Genomic DNA, 18,490 nt, shown 5'->3' with positions numbered 1-18,490 from the left:
CTAATTATATGTAAACAGTGCAGCAAGAATAATTATTTTTTACATAGGCTTTAAAACTGGCTTTGATGGAACTTTTTTCCATAAAAGGAATCTCAGATAAGACCTCTTTAAAGCGAAGCCCAGCCATGAATTTGTGCCATTAAATACCTCTGAGTTGAGTGATCCTCTCCTCTTGAGGTTCCAAGACAAACTTGGGGCTCTGGACCTGTCAAAAAGTGACACTCTTTACTTGCCATAGGTCAGGAACCCTGTAAACCCTGTACAGGGGCTATGTAGACAAAGGTATGGGGTCAATTTTTCCAAGGGGCTTTTACCAGCTCCATTTGTCAAGTTTGACTTCTTAAAGGAAAGCACACCATTCCAGTCAAAGCCTTGATAAAATAACCAGTTTCTCCAATTGTGTCTTGTTACAAATGAAAACAATTCATATTGCACTTATGTAAATAACTGTATTGTCATAAATTGAGAATACTCACAAATAATTTCCAAATTTTGGAGAAGTCAGGCAGAGGGAAACAAATATGCTCCAAATTTTGTTCGTAGAAGTATACTTTACTCAATTCTCAAAAGCTGTAAATAGCTTGAAAGAAAAGTTTCCTTGACTCTGAAAAACAAAACAAAGGATCAGCAGCTTTTTACACAAAAAGTTAAAAAGATTACTTTAGTCTTCTATTAGTTCAGTTGACACAGTTAACTCTGTTCTTCTTGATATTCACGAATATTCCAGCTCTCCATGAGAGTCCTGAAAGTTTTTTCCTCTATTCTGTCACAATCTCCAAAGTTATCAGAAACCTGCATTCAAGAATACCTGTTAGGGTTCTATAGCTGATTATAAAACCACCCTCTAAGGAGGACCAAAACAAGACAAAAATTGTTCACAGATGACAAAAGGTTTTAGGGTAGCCATATAGTCAAAGACACAATTGACAAAGAAATTTGGTATCTCTGTGGCACACAATAATTGAACATAACAATTATAATTTTTACTGATAATGTACACAAAGTCATATCAGAATTATAGGAGTTTCCCATGATTTTGGAACATGCATCAATAGCATATTTATATAAATAAAATCTAAAGAAAACCAAACACTATTTCATATTTGGCAATGTTTCTTGTATAATTTTTATACCAAATAAGCCAAATTATGTCATTTTTGGACTTCAGGGAAACTAATATCTTAAATTATTAATTAGATCAGAAAAAGATGTAATTTATAATTTGATTTTGGAAAGGTTATCAAATATCAAAGGAAAACACTTGATATCACAGGTCATTGTAAAATAAGTCATTCATTTGACCAAAGTGATAACTCAAGGATTTCAAAAAAAAGACAAAGACTTTTATTCTTTGAGAAAGGAGACTTAATTTTATGAACAGTAAACCCTAATAAAAACAGCATGAAACCAATTAAATATGTTTTTCAAAATTTTATAAACAATTTATACAATTTTAACCTTAACCATAAGATACAACTTCCATAAACCTTTCATAATCTTTATAACCTTTATTTAGGAGTCAGTTAATGCTTCAAGAAAACCTTGTTAATCTGACACAGGGGCCTACATGCTGTTCTTGCATCAGTGTGCCTTTGACATTAATTATTACAGAGAAACTAAACTTCTCTGTCAAAATCAGCCCTTACAATCTCACGTCCCCACCTCTTCCGTGATAGTCCCTGGGCCTTGAGGAGTTGAATAGCTTTAATTTCTGGACCTGTGTTTCAGGAATGCAGTTTATTTTGATTGACAACTTCTACCAGTCCTGAAGACGGGGCTTTAATTGCTTTCAGTGCTTACAGTTTAGCAGGACTTGATGCCCTTTTTAGACCCAGGAGTCAAAAACGCTGTAACTCATTGTCATAAGTACTTTAAAAGCACATACAAAAAGATACATGGATGTAATAACTTTAATTAAAAAATTTTTAATCTCAGTTTTTTTCCTAAGCATACCAAAACTTAATAATAATGTGACAACTTGATCATACAAGTTTTTTTAGGGGGGCTGTCTGGTTTGTCCTGAACATCCCTCCTTCTTAAACAACCAGTCATTTCACTCAAGGACTAAATGTATCATACAAGATTCTTTCTCATATGAAATTATTTCTCATTAAGCTTTCTTACCAAAAAAAAAAAAAAAAAAAAAAAAAAAAAAGCCCTCCTGATTTTTATAACTTTCTATCTTGTTTCACCTTTTTTAAAGGACACATTTTTTTAGGAAGAATGTTTTCCTACAATATAGTTTTACTGGAAACTACTCAAATAATGAAATACCTATTATTTTATTTAACATAACTTTAGATTCTAAATTATGACAAGTTTGTCTAAAAGTATTTATCCCATTACATTTACCTAATTATTTTATTTTAATAACTTAAGTAGATTATTTATGAAAATTGCAATAGTCATCATTTAAAGTTATGAAACAGCCATTGCAAAATTATAACTAAGACAGTGAAAAAGATCTGCCCTAACTGACTCCATCTTGCTTCTAACCTCCAAGCCGTCCTTGTTCATTCCTAGGAATAGGCCAAACTAGCTTTGGGAGGAACTTAGTTTATAGTTTAGCTTTGAAACAAAAATGATAACAGTCCTTTCCCAAAGCAAACCTCCTTACTGCCTGTGGACTAGACTGCCTAAAGCCACAGGATTAGAAGTTATGGTAATATTACTAAATTCAATATGTTTTTGAATTACTAAATTCAAGCTATTTTCATTAAACCAGTATCAATGTCTTACTTATTAAAGATTACACAAGCAAAGATCATTCTGTCTTGGGCTGAGTTTTTAGCTTTGTAACCCCTGTGCCAAATTTTGACGTCTTACAGTATTTGGCAGGGATAAGTATGAAATTGCTTAATTAGTAAATGTAAATAAAAATGTATGCTGGCAAATTCTTAAGACATTTCTAATATTATTTTATCAATGATTTTAAATTCAGCTTATTTATGAAAGATTTTAAATAAGTCACATGAACTTGAAAAAGCATTTGACTAGTCTTTTTTATTTAGTATCTGATTTAAGCACTTTTATTTTTTAAGCCAATTGCTTAGAGCTCTTTTATATATTTTTAGTAGTGAAACGTGTACACAACACATAAATACATAGACGTATTAGGCATGCTGATAGAAGTACACCTTATAGATTCATTAAGACCTTTTTTTAAAAAATCTTAGACTTTCAGATTCTTGATAACCTGTTTCACAACCTTAGGTAGTTGTCAGCTAAAGAGCCTTAAATTTGCATCTTTAAGGAAACAACTCGGGTGAAAATCAGATAGCAAAATGTACATCAAAGGGTACGGAGAGAAAAAGGCTGGTGTGCTAGAGGGAGATTAAAGATAGATGCAAAATCAAACATAAAATTATAAAAATCTATCACAGGATTGTATAAGAAGACCAATTTTATTTAGATAGGGATTTACCTATCTTTTAACTGAATTTCTGAGCTCTGGGCAGAGGCCAGACTGAATTCTGGGTCTCCAAAAAGGAAGAATTATGAGGCTAGACCATGTGATGTATTTATAGTGTATTTAAATAATATTTTTTAAAATCAAAGACATTTCTATGTGTCTAAACTACACTCTTCTTTAAAAACGCAAGAGTGGCCTCTGTGGCAATAACTATTTTAATCAATAAATCAGATGACACAATTCAAAAGTAAGCAGTTTAAAAGCTGAGATGGCTGGGCGCGGTGGCTCACGCCTATAATCCCAGCACTTTGGGAGGCTGGGGGGGATGGCTCACGAGGTCAGGACATCGAGACCATCCTGGCTAACACGTGAAACACTATCTCTACTAAGAATACAAAAAAAATTAGCCGGGTGTGGTGGCAGGCGCTGGTAGTTCCAGTAATCAGGAGGTTGAGGCAGGAGAATGGCATGAAACCAGGAGGTGGAGTTTGCAGTGAGCCGAGATCACACCACTGCACTCCAGCCTGGGCGACAGAGGAAGACTCTGTCTCAAAAAAAAAAGGCTGAGATGAACTTTTTTGTTTACACTTTTGGAGTTCCATAAGGAAAAACAGGCTTTTCCCCCAAAGGGTGCAGGAGAAAGGAGAGACAGCAGAAGTAAATGAAGAAAACAGAAGTCAGTCAACTGAGAAGAAAAAACTTACACACACACACACACACACACACACACACACACACACATCTTGCATGTTAGCTTTTAATTAAGCTGACTTGAACCACTGAGTTCTTTTTTTAAAAACAGTTTTAAAATCTCATTAACATATTTCAGCTCAGAAAAATTGTTGCTATTTCAGAAGTATAGCCATTGCTCTTTCATTCTGGCCTGGCTAGCAAAAAGGTGACTTTGTTATGTAAATAATGCCCCTTTATTTATAATCCTTTGGGTATATACCCAGTAATGGGATGGCTGGGTCAAATGGTATTTCTAATTCTAGATCTTTGAGGAATCGCCACACTGTCTTCCACAATGGTTGAACTAGTTTACAGTTTCACTATGGAATACTATGCAGCCATAAAAAAGGATGAGTTCATGTCCTTTGTAGGGACAAGGATGCAGCTGGAAACCATCATTCTCAGCAAACTGTCACAAGAACAGAAAACCAAGCACCGCATGTTCTCACTAATAAGTGTGAATGGAACAATGAGAACACAGGAAGGGGAACATCACACACTGGGGCCTGTCGTGGGGTGGGGGGAGGGGGGAGGGATAGCATTAGGAGATATACCTAATGTAAATGACAAGTTAATGGGTGCAGCACACCAACCTGGCACATGTATACATATGTAACAAACCTGCACGTTGTGCACATGTACCCTAGAACTTAAAGTATAACAACAAAAAAAGCCAAAAAAAGGTTAAAAATGTAAAAAAAATTAATAATGCCCCTTTAGTTGTCAAAATCAAAAATTTTTGTCTCTTTTTATTTTTTCTTTTTTCTGGTTCCTTGTTCTCCACCATGCCACTTTTTTTTGGGGGGGGGGATGGGAATTTAACCACTTGAGAGGCCTTGTTCCCCACGATTTAGAACTTTCCTTTGGATTTTATTAAGTCAGATAGAGTTGGTCCAACACAAAGGCAAAAAGATCGCAATAACAACAAAAACAGGAACAAATAACAGCAAAAAACAGTTAAGCAGAACAAACGATCGCACAACTTGTATGACTACTGAGCACTCTAATGGTGAGAAGAAATGAAGACCAGCTGGTTGTTAACTTTAGCCAAGACAAAACCCCAATTCAGTTACTTATGTAGTAATGGGTCTCAGGCTGTAGACTGCTCTTTGCCATCCTAGAAGCAGAGAAAAAAACCTCATCTTCTCTGTTGGAAATGGTAGACTGCTCTCTGCCATCCTAGAAGCAGAGAAAAAATCTCATTTTCTCTGTTGGAAATGAGCTTAAACTCCATGAAGGAGTTACCGGCCTTCCATCGTTATGGAAGCATGAAAACTTGCCTTTCTTATTGGAAGCAAGTAAAACTTCAAAAAAGGGAGTTGTACAGCAAAATAAATTTTAGATCTCAACCACAGTTTGGGAGATCAGGGATTCTCTGGAGGGGGTGCTCCAAGACCTCAGTAAATTGTCCTATTGGTTTGAGCCATAAAATTAGCTCATGTTAGTACCAAGCACCTATAGGAGATTTGTCAAAGGTCAGGTGCACCTCCACTCAGAATCCCTTCATGGTTACCAAAATGTGAACCCCCGAAAATTTAAGACAGGGCTCAGTTAATTTAGAAAGTTTATTTTTTTTAAGATTTCTTTTTTTATTATTATACTTTATGTTTTGTGGTACATGTGCAGAAAGTGCAGTTTTGTTACACAGGCATACACGTGCCATGGTGGTTTGCTGCGCCCATCAGCCCATCATCTATATTAGGTATTTATCCTAATGCTATCCCTCCCCTAGCCCCCCAACCCCCGACAGTCCCTGGTGTGTGATGTTCCCCTCCGTGTGTCCGTGTGTTCTCATTGTTCAACTCCCACTTATGAGTGAGAACATGCGGTGTTTGGTTTTCTGTTTCTGTGTTAGTTTGCTGAGAATGATGGTTTCCAGCTTCATCCATGTCCCTGCAAAGGACATGAACTCATCTTTTTTATGGCTGCATAGTATTCCCTGGTGTATATGTGCCACATTTTCTTTATCCAGTCTATCACTGGTGGGCATTTGGGTTGGTTCCAAGTCTTTGCTATTGTGAATAGTGCCTCAGTAAACACACATGTGCATGTGTCTTTATAGTACAATGATTTATAATCCTTGGGGTATATACCCAGTAATGGAATTGTTGGGTCAAATAATATTAGTTTAGAAAGTTTATTTTGCCAAGGTTGAGGACACACACCTGTGACAGGGCCTCAGGAGGTTCTGACTTCATGTGTCCAGGGTGGTCAGAGCACAGTTTGGTTTTATATTTTTTAGGGAGACATGAAACATCAATCAACATATGCAAGATGAGCATTGGTTCCATCTGGAAAGACAGGACAACTTGAAGCAAAGACAGGAAGACTCGAAGAGGGGAGGGAGCTTCCAGGTCAAAGGCAGACAAGAGACAAATGGTTTCATTCTTTTTAGTTTCCGATTAGCCTCTCCCAAAGGAGGCAATCAGATATGCATTTATCTCAGTGAGCAGAGGGCTGGCTTTGAGTAGAGTAGGAGGCAGGTTTGCCCTAAACAGTTCCCAGCTTGACTTTTCCCTTTAGCTTAGTAATTTGGGGGCCCCAAGATTTATTTTCTTTCTACAGTGTTGATCTGGATCTTTGCATCTCAAGATTGTGTGACGTATCTTTATGCAAAATGGAGTGGAGAACTTCCTAACTTGCGTTTCATTTATTTGTATCCCCTTAGAAAATCCTTGTGGAGACTACCCATTTAGTTATTTTAGCATTAAGTCCTCATCCTTCATGTTCATTCATAAAAATCATAGATTGAACCTGCAAGTGTCAAGGAAGAAGAGATCATAAACGGAAGGAAGCTGGAATTAATTTTTTTACTATAAAAATGTTAATGTGCAGAAAAGTAGAGAAAATCATACATGGAACCACCAAGTATACATTACCCAGTAGTTCCTACATTTATTGAGTGCCTGTGCAAATCATTGTACAAAATATTTCTGAAACACTGTTTTCACTTTATTCTCTCAACAACCTTGTAAAATAAATGTCATCTTACTTAACGGTAAGATAAATAGTATATCTTATGTATGCAGAACATTGAGACGCAAGTTGGGTAAAAAATTGCTCGAGGCTACACAACTCATAATTTGTAGAGCTAGAATTTAATTTTATTTATTTGTTTTCTCTCTTTTTTCTATCCCATTATTACTCATTTTCCTCCCTAGTCCATTATGCTATTATTGCCCAAGTACATCTTTATATGTTATAAACCCATCAATAGTTTTATAAGTATTGCTTTATGCAGTTGTCTTAAGTCAGAAAAGTTACAAGCAAACACACATTTATGCTTTTATAAGTCACCTATGTAGTTATCCTTATTGGTGCTTTTTATTTCTTTGTGAGGATTCGAGTTACTGTTTAGCATCTTTTCCTCTCACTTGTAGGGCAGTTCGCCAGCACAGAGCTAGGATTAGAATCAAGGTCTTCTAACTCCAAGTTAAAGACTATTTCTGTCACATCTCAGGGGCAGTGAGAGCCCATGAGTTCCAGGACTGTCTTTCCATGAGGAACTCAGTTTCATCATTCTGGATATTGGTCCTGCCAGAATTTCTCAACACTCTTATGAATCCTTTTCACCCTTCATTGCCACAGAAGTTTTAATCAGCAAGTAAGTCGTACTGTTTTCTTGGTTTATTTTCCAGTACTACGTGACTACAGGTGAATGAGATATAGTTAGCAGTCAGCCAGATGTTAAGAAGCAGTGAGGCAGGGGAGAGGTGGGAACTGAAACCCACAGGTATGATGTGAGTTCAGGTAGCCAAAGACAAATGGATAATCTCATTATGAATCTAATTGTGAGAAAAGCAGTATTTGCTAAACTCAGTAGTGAGATGAGGAACTGAGTCATTAGATCAGAGAGAAGGCAGACTAAAGTAGAGCCAAATATAAGCAAGTAATAATCTATGAGCATTATAATTCAGAGAAATCTGTGTGTTGGATAACTAGGGTAGTTCCAGAAATGGTACATAAAAATTAGTTGCCTTTTGTTCAATGCTTGCAGTTGTAGGTGGAAGTGTCAGGGCTGCACAGTGTTCCCCTGGTAGAAAGTTCTAAACTGGGCATGATCCAGTAAGGGGAAGGAAGCCTCTAGGATCCCTCCTCTGAGCCGTATTCTTCCCAATGTATTAAATCATTATTTCTTAATTTTGAATAATGTATGCAGGGCTTCTCAAGAAGAATGGACATCTTGAAGTTCCAGCCATAATTTTAAAAAGAAGAAAACTCCCTATAATTTAAGTGTTTAATCCTTTTAATATATTTCAGTTACAGCATGTATTGAACTCATTTGGAGAGGACATAAAAAATCTAAGTTTATGGTCTTTATGAGTATGAGACCCATGATTAGAGGGCCTTCTGGTAAAAGTCCCTTTCCTCAGCCATCCCCTGCAATAGCTCAGAAGTCGGGGACCCATTCGAAAATCACTGGTTTTATAAAACTGATACATGCTTATCACAGAAAGTGCTACAGAAGAGTATATAGAACAAAGTTAAAGAACAAAACCAACAAGCAAAACCCCCACTATCAACTGCCCAGAAATAATCGTCATAACATTTGGCAACATCATCCTAGGTCCTGGTGATCTCTCTATGTATGTACCCATATTCATACACAGACATAATTCTATAAAAATGGGACCTACCATAAATGCTTTTCTTAAAAAACAAAAAGCATTAAACTTGTCTTTCCTTGAACTAAACTGGAGAAAACTAATGCAATTGGTAGAATTGCTCAATCTCAGATTAATAAGTTTCTTCACATCAAGCAATTTTATTTTCCTAGACGATAACGCTAAAATTTCAAAAGATTTTTTTACTTTAAAAAGACCCAATCACCAAAATGCTTCAATTCAAGCAGATCTATGGATCTGCCTGCACTGAAGGTAAGGAACATGGCACCATCTTTCTAACCTACCCCTACAACACCATATTTCTGTTAAGTGTATTATTATTTTTTCATTATCAAGATTCATAAATTTGCTCTGTCCTGTAATCGTAATTCTCAGCTTTGCTTTTTCTTTAAGCCACTGAATGGGTTTAATGACCAACCTTCCACTTCCAGGATTTTAATTTCTCACTTAACAATTGGCTTGCTGGGTTTTGTTGTTGGATGGCTTTTTCAAAAATAATTCATAAGCACTAAATTTCATGAATTGTTACTTATTCTAAAGTCTGTTTCCTGCCTTTATGTTTCAAGCACAATTAGTTGGACACAAAATTACCTTTCTCTTTCCTCAGAACTGTGTAAGCAGGACTCCGTTGTCTTCTGGCATTGGATGCTGCTGCTGAGGTGTTGGGGGTCAGGCTCATCTGCACCTCCCTCCCAGCCCTTACACTTCGAGAGCTTTACTTTTTCTACATGGATGTCCTTAAACCTTTTAGTTTATTTCAGGATATGTGCAAGCATTAAATATTCTTTATCAGATTTTCCTGGGAAATGTTTTCTAGTGCTTTGTGTTCTCTTTTTGTTATTAAATCTTTTACTACCTTTTCTTTTACTATTTGGTTTTTAAAATTTAAGAATACACATTATTTTTATGTTAGAACACCTTTGTCTAGATTCCATATTAGTAGTCATCTGTCTAGTAATTTTCATCTTTTTTCCATTTCATATTTTAATGTTTGCTCAAGGCTGTCTTTTATCAACTTAATGGTTTTGTGTCATACATATTTTACTTTTGATTGCTTCTGTGGTCTTTAGCTATGAAAAGATTGATGAGCCTCCTGGACTGGCCTCTCAATACTTTGGATATTATCACCATGGGTTCATAGTTTTTGGCTTTGCTCATTTTTTGTTTTTTCCTTAGATCAGCCTCCTTGCTCCACTTCTTGAATGAGTCAACTGATCTCTTACCTCTTCAACAGTGGCAGAAAATTTGGATAGCTGTTTGTAATCCATTACTGATTTCTTGGAAACTTAAGGAATGGGAAAAGTTGCAAGACAGTAGGTGAAGTGGGGAAGAGAATTCCAAGAAGGAACAGCATGTGAAAGATACTTGGAGTAGAAAAAAAAAGTGGAGCTTTTGAGGCAATGAGAGAAGGATTACGTGGGTCAGGAAGCATGAGCCTGAGAGACACCAATGCTAGGTAAAATGAGGGAGGCCAGATAACATAAGAGGCATTTTAGGCTATGAAGTTTGGATTACATCCTTAGAGTACTGGGCTGGGGCAAGGTAGAGGAAGTGGTGGTTACTAAAGAACTTTAAACAAAAAAGGACAAGCATTAATTTTTTTTTTTTTTAAATGATAGCTGTAGTTGTAGTGTAGAATGAAGAATAGAAAGTAGATCCGTCAACAAGCCCTTACACCTACTCATAGACGGTGGTCGATTAGCAAAGGTGCTAAAAACAGGAGGAGGAAACATAGAACTTTTTTAAATGGAGGAAACTGGAAGGATTAAATATATGTTTGCATCCTTACTAGTTTGACTTATAATAGAGAAAACATGAAAGTAATTAAAATGTTTATCAACAGGCAAATTTAAACAAATTATGATATTTCCATACAACAGAATACTACTCCGTCACAAAAGTAATGAACTAATATATACAAAACATAGATGAATCTGAAAATAATTATGGTAAGTGAAAGAAGAATGAAGAGTTTATACTGTATGATTCTATTTATATAAAATTCTAGAAAATACACACTAAGCTATCATGATGGAAAGCGTATCAGTGGCTGCCTGGGGGTGGGAGTTTGGGGAGTAGGGAGTGGTGGGCCAGAGGGATTACAAAGGAGCATTAGGAAACTTTCAGGGGTGATGGAGATGTTTATTATCTTGATTGTGGTGGTAGTTTTTCATGTATACTTGTGTCAAAGCTTATCAAATAATGTACTATAATTATGTACAGTTTATTTCAGTTATACATCTGTAAGGCTGTTTTACTATTAAAATGTAATTTTGAGGTAGTTTAATAGCATTTAGCGAAGAGAATCAGGGATAGGGAGACAACAAAGATTATTATAAGGTTTCTGGAATGAGATATTTTCTGTGGAGATATTTAAAGCCCTGGCAATGGATGAGACCCCCAAGAGTAGGAATGGAAGAAGGTCTAGGATTGAGTGTAGAGGAAAGCTAACATTTACAGGCTGTGTGGAGAAGGAGCAGACGCCTAACTTCATTGTGTGGGTGTGTCATTGTTGATTTATCTCTTATTGAGAGAGATCATGTTTATTTCTAACATTTTTCATTTCTAAGCTGCAACGAATAACCTTATATATTTTGGAAGTGTGTGTACATGTAATCTGTAAGATAAATTTTTAGATGTAGAATTTTCTGGATCAGAGGGTATGAGTAGCTGTGATTTTGGTAAATAATGCTAAATTCCTCTTCATAGAAGTTGTACCTATTACATTCCCATCAGCAATATGAGAATGCCTCTTTCCCCACAACCTCATCAGCACAGAAGATTATCAAATTTTTGATCTTTCCTAATTTCACAAGTGAAAAATGGTAGCTCAGGATTATTTTAATTTGCATTCTTTAGCTATGAGTGAGATTAAACATGTTTTACTGGTTAAGAGCCATTGGGAAGATTGTTGTACATTTAAAAAAATTGAGTTGTTGTTTTTTTTAACACTTTATACATGCTTTCTTTATATAAAGAAAAGTAGCCCTTTGCTTCCAATATATCTTGCATATGTATTTTCCCAGTTTGCTGTTTGTCATTGAAATTTGTGGCCGGGCGCGGTGGCTCAAGCCTGTAATCCCAGCACTTTGGGAGGCCGAGATGGGCGGATCACGAGGTCAGGAGATCAAGACCATCCTGGGTAACACGGTGAAACCCCGTCTCTACTAAAAACTAGCCGGGCGAGGTGGCGGGCGCCTGTAGTCCCAGCTACTCGGGAGGCTGAGGCAGGAGAATGGCGTAAACCCGGGAGGCGGAGCTTGCAGTGAGCTGAGATCCGGCCACTGCACTCCAGCCTGGGTGGCAGAGCCAGACTCCGTCTCAAAAAAAAAAAAAAAAAAAAAAGAAATGGTTGATTTTTGTATTGTCAAATGTATAAATCTTTTTGTTTATGGTTCCTGAGTTTTGTGTCATAGTTAGAGAGGCTTTTCCAACTCTAAAAGAAATCTCTCGAGATTTCTTAGAACTGATTTATAGTTTCATTATTTACACTGAAATCTTTGATTCAGTTGTATATTTTCCTGGCACAAGTGGGAGGTGTTAAGACAATTTTAGTTTTATTTTTAGATGACCACCTGGTTTCCCGAAATCATTTATAAAATAACTCTGTCTTCTCACCATTGACTGGAAGATTTCACCTTTATCTTTATTAGCTAAAATAGAAGGCTTTATAAATGAGTGTTTTAGAATATATTTGAATGCTGACACTTAAATCCCCAATGCAACAGTGTTGGAAGTTGGGGCCTTTGGGGGTATTTAGGTCATGAGGGCTCCACCTTCATGAATGGATTAATGTTTTATAAAAGCCCTTATGGGCCGGGCGCGGTGGTTCAAGCCTGTAATCCCAGCACTTTGGGAGGCCGAGACGGGCGGATCACGAGGTCAGGAGATCGAGACCATCCTGGCTAACACGGTGAAACCCTGTCTCAAAACAAAAAACTAGCCAGGCGTGGTGGCAGACGCCTGCAGTCCCAGCTACTCGGGAGGCTGAGGCAGGAGAATGGCGTGAAACCGGGAGGTGGAGCTTGCAGTGAGCTGAGATCCGGCCACTGCACTCCAGCCTGGGCGACAGAGCGAGACTCCGTCTCAAAAAAAAAAAAAGAATAAATAAATAATATAAAAATAAAAAAAAAATATAAAAGCCCTTATGAAGGAGTTTGGTCCTCTGTCCCTTCTGTCTTCTGCCATGTGAGGACACAGTGTTTCTCTTCTTTGGATGACACAGTGTTCAAAATGCCATCGTGGAAGCCAGGAGCAGCCCTCACCAGATGCTGGTACCTTGATCTTGGACTTCTCAACCTTCAGAATGGTAAGAAACAGATTTCTGTTCTTTATAAGTTCTGTTCTTTGTAGATCTGTGCTATTATACTCACACAAAATGGACTAAGACAATGAACATGTATGCAGATATGTTTAAATTTCATGGTGGGAAGAAAGATGACTTCTATTTTCCTGTTGTAGTAGAGGGTGTTGATGGATACAAGGCAGCTAAGTCCATTTCTGCTATAACGAAAGCACCATAGACTGACAGCTTAAACAACCAATATTTGTTGCTCACAGTTCAGAAGGCTGGAAGTCCAAGATCAAGCTGTCAGCAGATTTGGCGTCTGGTGAGAGCCTGCTTCCTTGTTCATAGAGAGCTCTCTGCTTCCTGTGTCTTCACCTGGCAGCAGGGGTAAGGGAATTCACTGGGGCCTCTTCTATAAGGGCATGAATCTCATTCATGAGGGCTCCACACTTAGGACCTAATCACCCCCTAAAAGCACCATCTCTTAATTCTATCACCCTGGGGGTCAGGATCTCAGCATTCAAATTTAAGTTGGGGGACACAAACATTCAGATCATGACATAAACCAAGCTTTCTAATTGCATTATTTTCTCTAGAAATGATCAGCTGCCTCTGTGTGGGCAAAGAAAAGGCCTATCTGCCTTGGAAACAAAGCTTTGGAAAGCTCATGGCTGGTCTAAAGAAACAGACAATTGAGGCCAGGTGCTGTGGCTCATGCCTATGCTCCCAGCACTTTGGGGAGCCGAGGTGGGAGGATCTCTTGAGTCCAGGAGTTCAAGACCAGCTTGGGTAACATAGTAAGACCCCATTTCTACCAAAAAAAATAATAAATTAGCCAGGCATGGTGGCTTGTACCTGTGATCACAGCTATTCAGGAGGCTGAGGTGGGAGGACTGCTTGAGCCTGGGAGGTCAAGGATACTGTGAACCATGATCACACCACTGCACTCCACCCTGGTCAACAGAGCAAAGCCTCATCTTAAAAAAAAAGAAGAAGAAGAAAAGGAAAAAAAAAAGAAATGAAACACAATTGGACAGTAAAAGAGCCTTTAAAGGGGAAGCAAAGAAGAGGTTAATACGGCATTGATGACTAAGAACTCATTTTGCAATATTCTCTGGAGCTGGCCTTGCATTTAGAATGAATGTGAACCTGAAACTCTTCAGGGTTCAGGGCAGGGGTTGGCATATGATCTATTTGCCTACACTTTGCTTCAGCTGACAGCAGCTGGCAGGTCATGATCCCTGTTTCCTCCCAGGATTTGGTGTCTCGGCTGCCAGATGACAGTGCTATTGGGCTGCTCCTAACTATGATCACTCCTTAGCCTGTCCTCGAGTAGCTCTTGCTTCCAGGTGATTTTATTAACCCACACATCCCAGTTGGGTTTCTGGAAACCCACACCCACCCACCCTGTGAACTGGTGATGACTGTGGGCAGTGAGAGCAGCAAGTGGGACACAGTCTCATGAAAGAGAGAAGAATGTGAGTCAGCTGGATAGACCGTATTATATCAAAGAAAGAAGATGCATTGGGAAAGTAGGATAAGCCTCATTCTTTGAATAAATACTCATCAGAAGCTGATTACAGAGTAGTACTGGATTATAAGATTGAAGTTCCTCCTAAGCCGTTCTCATAAAGATAGGAAGCATGATTTCATCTTTCATTTCATCTTTGAAGATATTGGTTACTGGTCCTCATATGAGCTAAGTGCTCATTAAATGGTTGCTGAATGGATTAATAAAGGAGGGACTATTTAAGTGTCTTTGCTTGTGCCATTCTCTCCCTGGAACACTTTCCCTTTTCAAATATAACTCCAGAAATTCCACTTTTGTCTGAAGGCTCCTCCTCCTCCATGAAGCCTTATGTGACTAACTCCTACCTAAAGTTAGCCTTCCTCTTTTTAATGTCTATAGTACAGATAGTTGAGTCTATATCGATAACACATCCTGTTTAATATTTTGCTTCCATATTCCTCTCTCCCACTGTGGATCTTTCTAATGCTGTGTAGATACAGAAATATACATTCCTACTCTCCAACAAGTGTGTGCATTTCCTAAATGCAAGGATGACATCTTTGACTTCTTTCCGAATGTCCATGGTTCCTGATAGAGTGCTGGGCACAAAGTACTGCCCTTGAAGTACTTATTGATTTGACTTCCTGTTATGTCTATCTAAAGCAAATGTTGTTAGAAAAAAGCTGAGGCTTATTGTTAACGCATACAGGACAAGGAATTGTAACGATTTTTCTTCTTAATCCTTAGCTTAATCCTCCTAATCTTGTAGCTTAAACCCTGAAAATGTTTGTATCCTTGATCTATAAGGAATGTTACAGCAAGTTACTCTGTTAAGTGTGGAAAATTGAAAGGCAAATTAAAATATTTTTATCTGGCAGCATCATGAAACTGTTGAGGTCTGCAGACATAATCTTCAATATGAATGCTAAACGTAATACTCATTATCAGTAGATGTTCAAGTCCAGTGTTACTGAGCTGTGACTGTAGCAATTCACTAATCTTCCTTTGAACATATACTATTTACTTTTTAAAGTATAAGTTAAAAAATCAATTATTTTTTCTTTCCAGTGAATATTATGATGTTTTTGCTTTATATTATTCAACCTAAAACTTTTGAGATTTTAAAAACACCAACACCAGGTAGTGAACGTTCAAATCGACAAAATTTCAAAGTACCCATTCATTACTGACTTAGCTCAACTTCCGGAGATTATCAGAAGTTAAATTTCATCAGCTCTCTCTATCTGAAGACTATTGTACTACCACAAAGATAAATTCTTTCTTTTCTTTTTTTTTTTTTTGAGACGGAGTCTTGCTCTGTCTCCCAGGCTGGAGTGCAGTGGTGTGATCTCTGCTCACTGCAGGCTCCGCCTCCCGGGTTCACGCCATTCTCCTGAGTAGCTGGGACTACAGGTGCCTGCCACCACACCCGGCTAATTTTTTTGTATTTTTAGTAGAGACGAGGTTTCACCTTGTTAGCCAGGATGGTCTCGATCTCCTGACCTTGTGATCCACCCGCTTCGGCCTCCAAAAGTGCTGGGATTACAGGCATGAGCCACAGCACCCGGCCCCACAAAGATAAATTCTTTGAATCAGAGAGAATGACTGCCAATATTAGAGTTGAGACAGGTAAAAGGGCACCAGAAGGATTATGGGGTGCATAGAAGAGGAGGCTTTGACAATCTAGATACTTGCTCTCCCAAGCCCAAGTTGTATTATTTTGTATTGTTATTAGTCCTTAGTCATAGCCTGGAGGCTTACGCCAGGATTTAGTGACTCTTCAAGTCTCATTATCAATATGCATTTAAGATTTAACAGCAAAGTGTGAGATTGAAATATTACTTGTTCAGACATAAAATAACTTGATCTTCTCATGGAAACTCAGCTTTAAATAAATAGATAGATAGATAGATAGATAGATAGATAGATAGATAGATAAATAAATAAATAAAATAACAATAGATTTCAATAGTAAAATCTTTGTTTGGCTGGGCGCGGTGGCTCACACCTGTAATGCCAGCACTTTGGGAGGCCGAGGCGGGCAGATAACCTGAGGTCAGGAGTTTGAGACTGCCTGGCCAAGATGGTGAAACCTTTCTCCACTAAAAATACAAAAATTAGCCAGGTGTGGTGGTGCACACCTATAATCCCAGCTACTCAGGAGGCTGAGGCAGGAGAATCGCTTGAGCCCGGGAGGCAGAGGTTGCAGTGAGCCGAGATTGCACCACTGCAGTGAAGCCTGGGTCACAGAGTGAGACTCCACCTAAAAAAAAAAAAAAAAAAAAAAAAGGCTGAGAAAAGGGTAAACATGTAAGTCTTACTACATTGTTTTTATATAATGATTATATATTGATTAATATATAATCATTATATATTATCAAATAAATTTTAATTTGATATATACCATATATATCAAACAATAAATATATTCTGGTTAGATATAAGGATATAACTAGACTTTTGCTTACAGTGACATGTACATCATGAGGGAAGATGTGACAGGAGTCAAAATGCTCTAAGATTGAGATGATTATATGTCCCAGTTTGTCCAGGAGAGTTCATGCTCGGGCCTGTTTTCCCAGTGTAATAGTTAATTCTACCCCCTTATCTCAACAGCATCCTAGCTTAGATGATAAATTACTTGGCTACTTTACACATATAGGACTTAGTGGCCTGGTTGGGGAACAAGCAACAGAGCAGAGGCAAAGACAAAGTTAAGATCTCATTCCTGGTTGTCTTATCATGTGGTAGGGGCCACTGACATAAACACTGGGTAAGCTTGTGAATACTTGTCTCAGATCTGAAACTTCCAGAAGGATCTTTCCTAAGACCACCCATTCCAATTATTTGGATTATTAATTGTTCTGAGGCATTTCAGTTAGTTAAATCTAACCTATCGTCCCTCAGCTCTTCTTTGAATACATAAGAAAACCTAAGAGACTCCCAAGTTGACTGTATAGCTGAGAGTTTTCCACCAAGAAGCCCAAAAAGCCCCTGTTGTTATTAACCTAACGTCTACCATGATAGGATCTATAATTCCAAGTTAACTAGGGGAGGAAGGGGCTCAGGTTTCTATTTGCATTAAGCTATCAAGAATAGGACGAATCCTTTCCTATTTAAAAAATAATTTTTAAAAAATGTGAATATTCCATAAACCAACAAACAGAAATTTAGAATGTGCTCAGTGAATGAGTCAGTTTAGTAATAATTATGTTGGTGATTCTGGAGAAGGGCGTGGAAGAGACAGCTTGGGGAAGAGAACAGTGCTAGGACAAGAACCAGAAGGCCTGGATTCTGGCTTTGATTGTGCCCCTTCTGGCAATGGGATCTTGAATAAGTCATTTATCTTCTTTAAATTGCAGTTTCTTCTATAAAATGAATTAAGAGAAAAATTAAGAATATTTGTAAGCACTAGCCATGTGCCAGGCACTAATCTAAACACTTTATGAATCTCTAAAACAAACCAATGTATTTTTGTCATTATTCCCATTTTAAAGATGAGGAAACTGAAGCATGGAGAGATGAGTTAACCTTCCTAAGATCACACCGCTTCTCAGTGGCACCTCTAAGATTTGAAAGTGGGCACTATGCTTTAACTCTCCTGACTACCATCAGGTACGCCCATTCACCATTTTCCATTCTGCTATACGTCTTGGGAGAATGACCCATGTGGGCGTTCTTGCTCTCTGGCTTCCAGTTGAGTTCCCACAGTGACAAGAGATTAGAGAGTGGGAGGAGAGACTGGTTTCTTTCTCTTCCCAGTTGCCTTCCTAAGAGGCCACCACAGATTGGCTGATTCTTTTATCAAGCATGGTGTCTCTTGTCGAGTGCCCTCTCCACACAGTCAACCTACACCAGTTCTAAAAACTGCTTTTTTTTTTTTTTTTCTCCTGCATTCTCTTTTGGTCTAGGAATGGTAACAG

General features: G+C 37.9%; 1 pseudogene; it reads right to left on the bottom strand.

Moving 5' to 3' along the window:
- The window catches only part of LOC102128574 (putative homeobox protein NANOG2), a 32,647-nt pseudogene extending 17,497 nt beyond the window's left edge, over positions 1 to 15,150 (bottom strand).
- Between the last annotated feature and the right edge of the window lie 3,340 nt (positions 15,151 to 18,490).

Source organism: Macaca fascicularis, chromosome 4, assembly GCF_037993035.2.
Source record: "Macaca fascicularis isolate 582-1 chromosome 4, T2T-MFA8v1.1".
Classification (NCBI taxonomy): domain Eukaryota; kingdom Metazoa; phylum Chordata; class Mammalia; order Primates; family Cercopithecidae; genus Macaca; species Macaca fascicularis.
The sequence above is the reverse complement of the archived record's forward strand: the minus strand, read 5'-3'. Positions and strand labels throughout refer to the sequence as shown.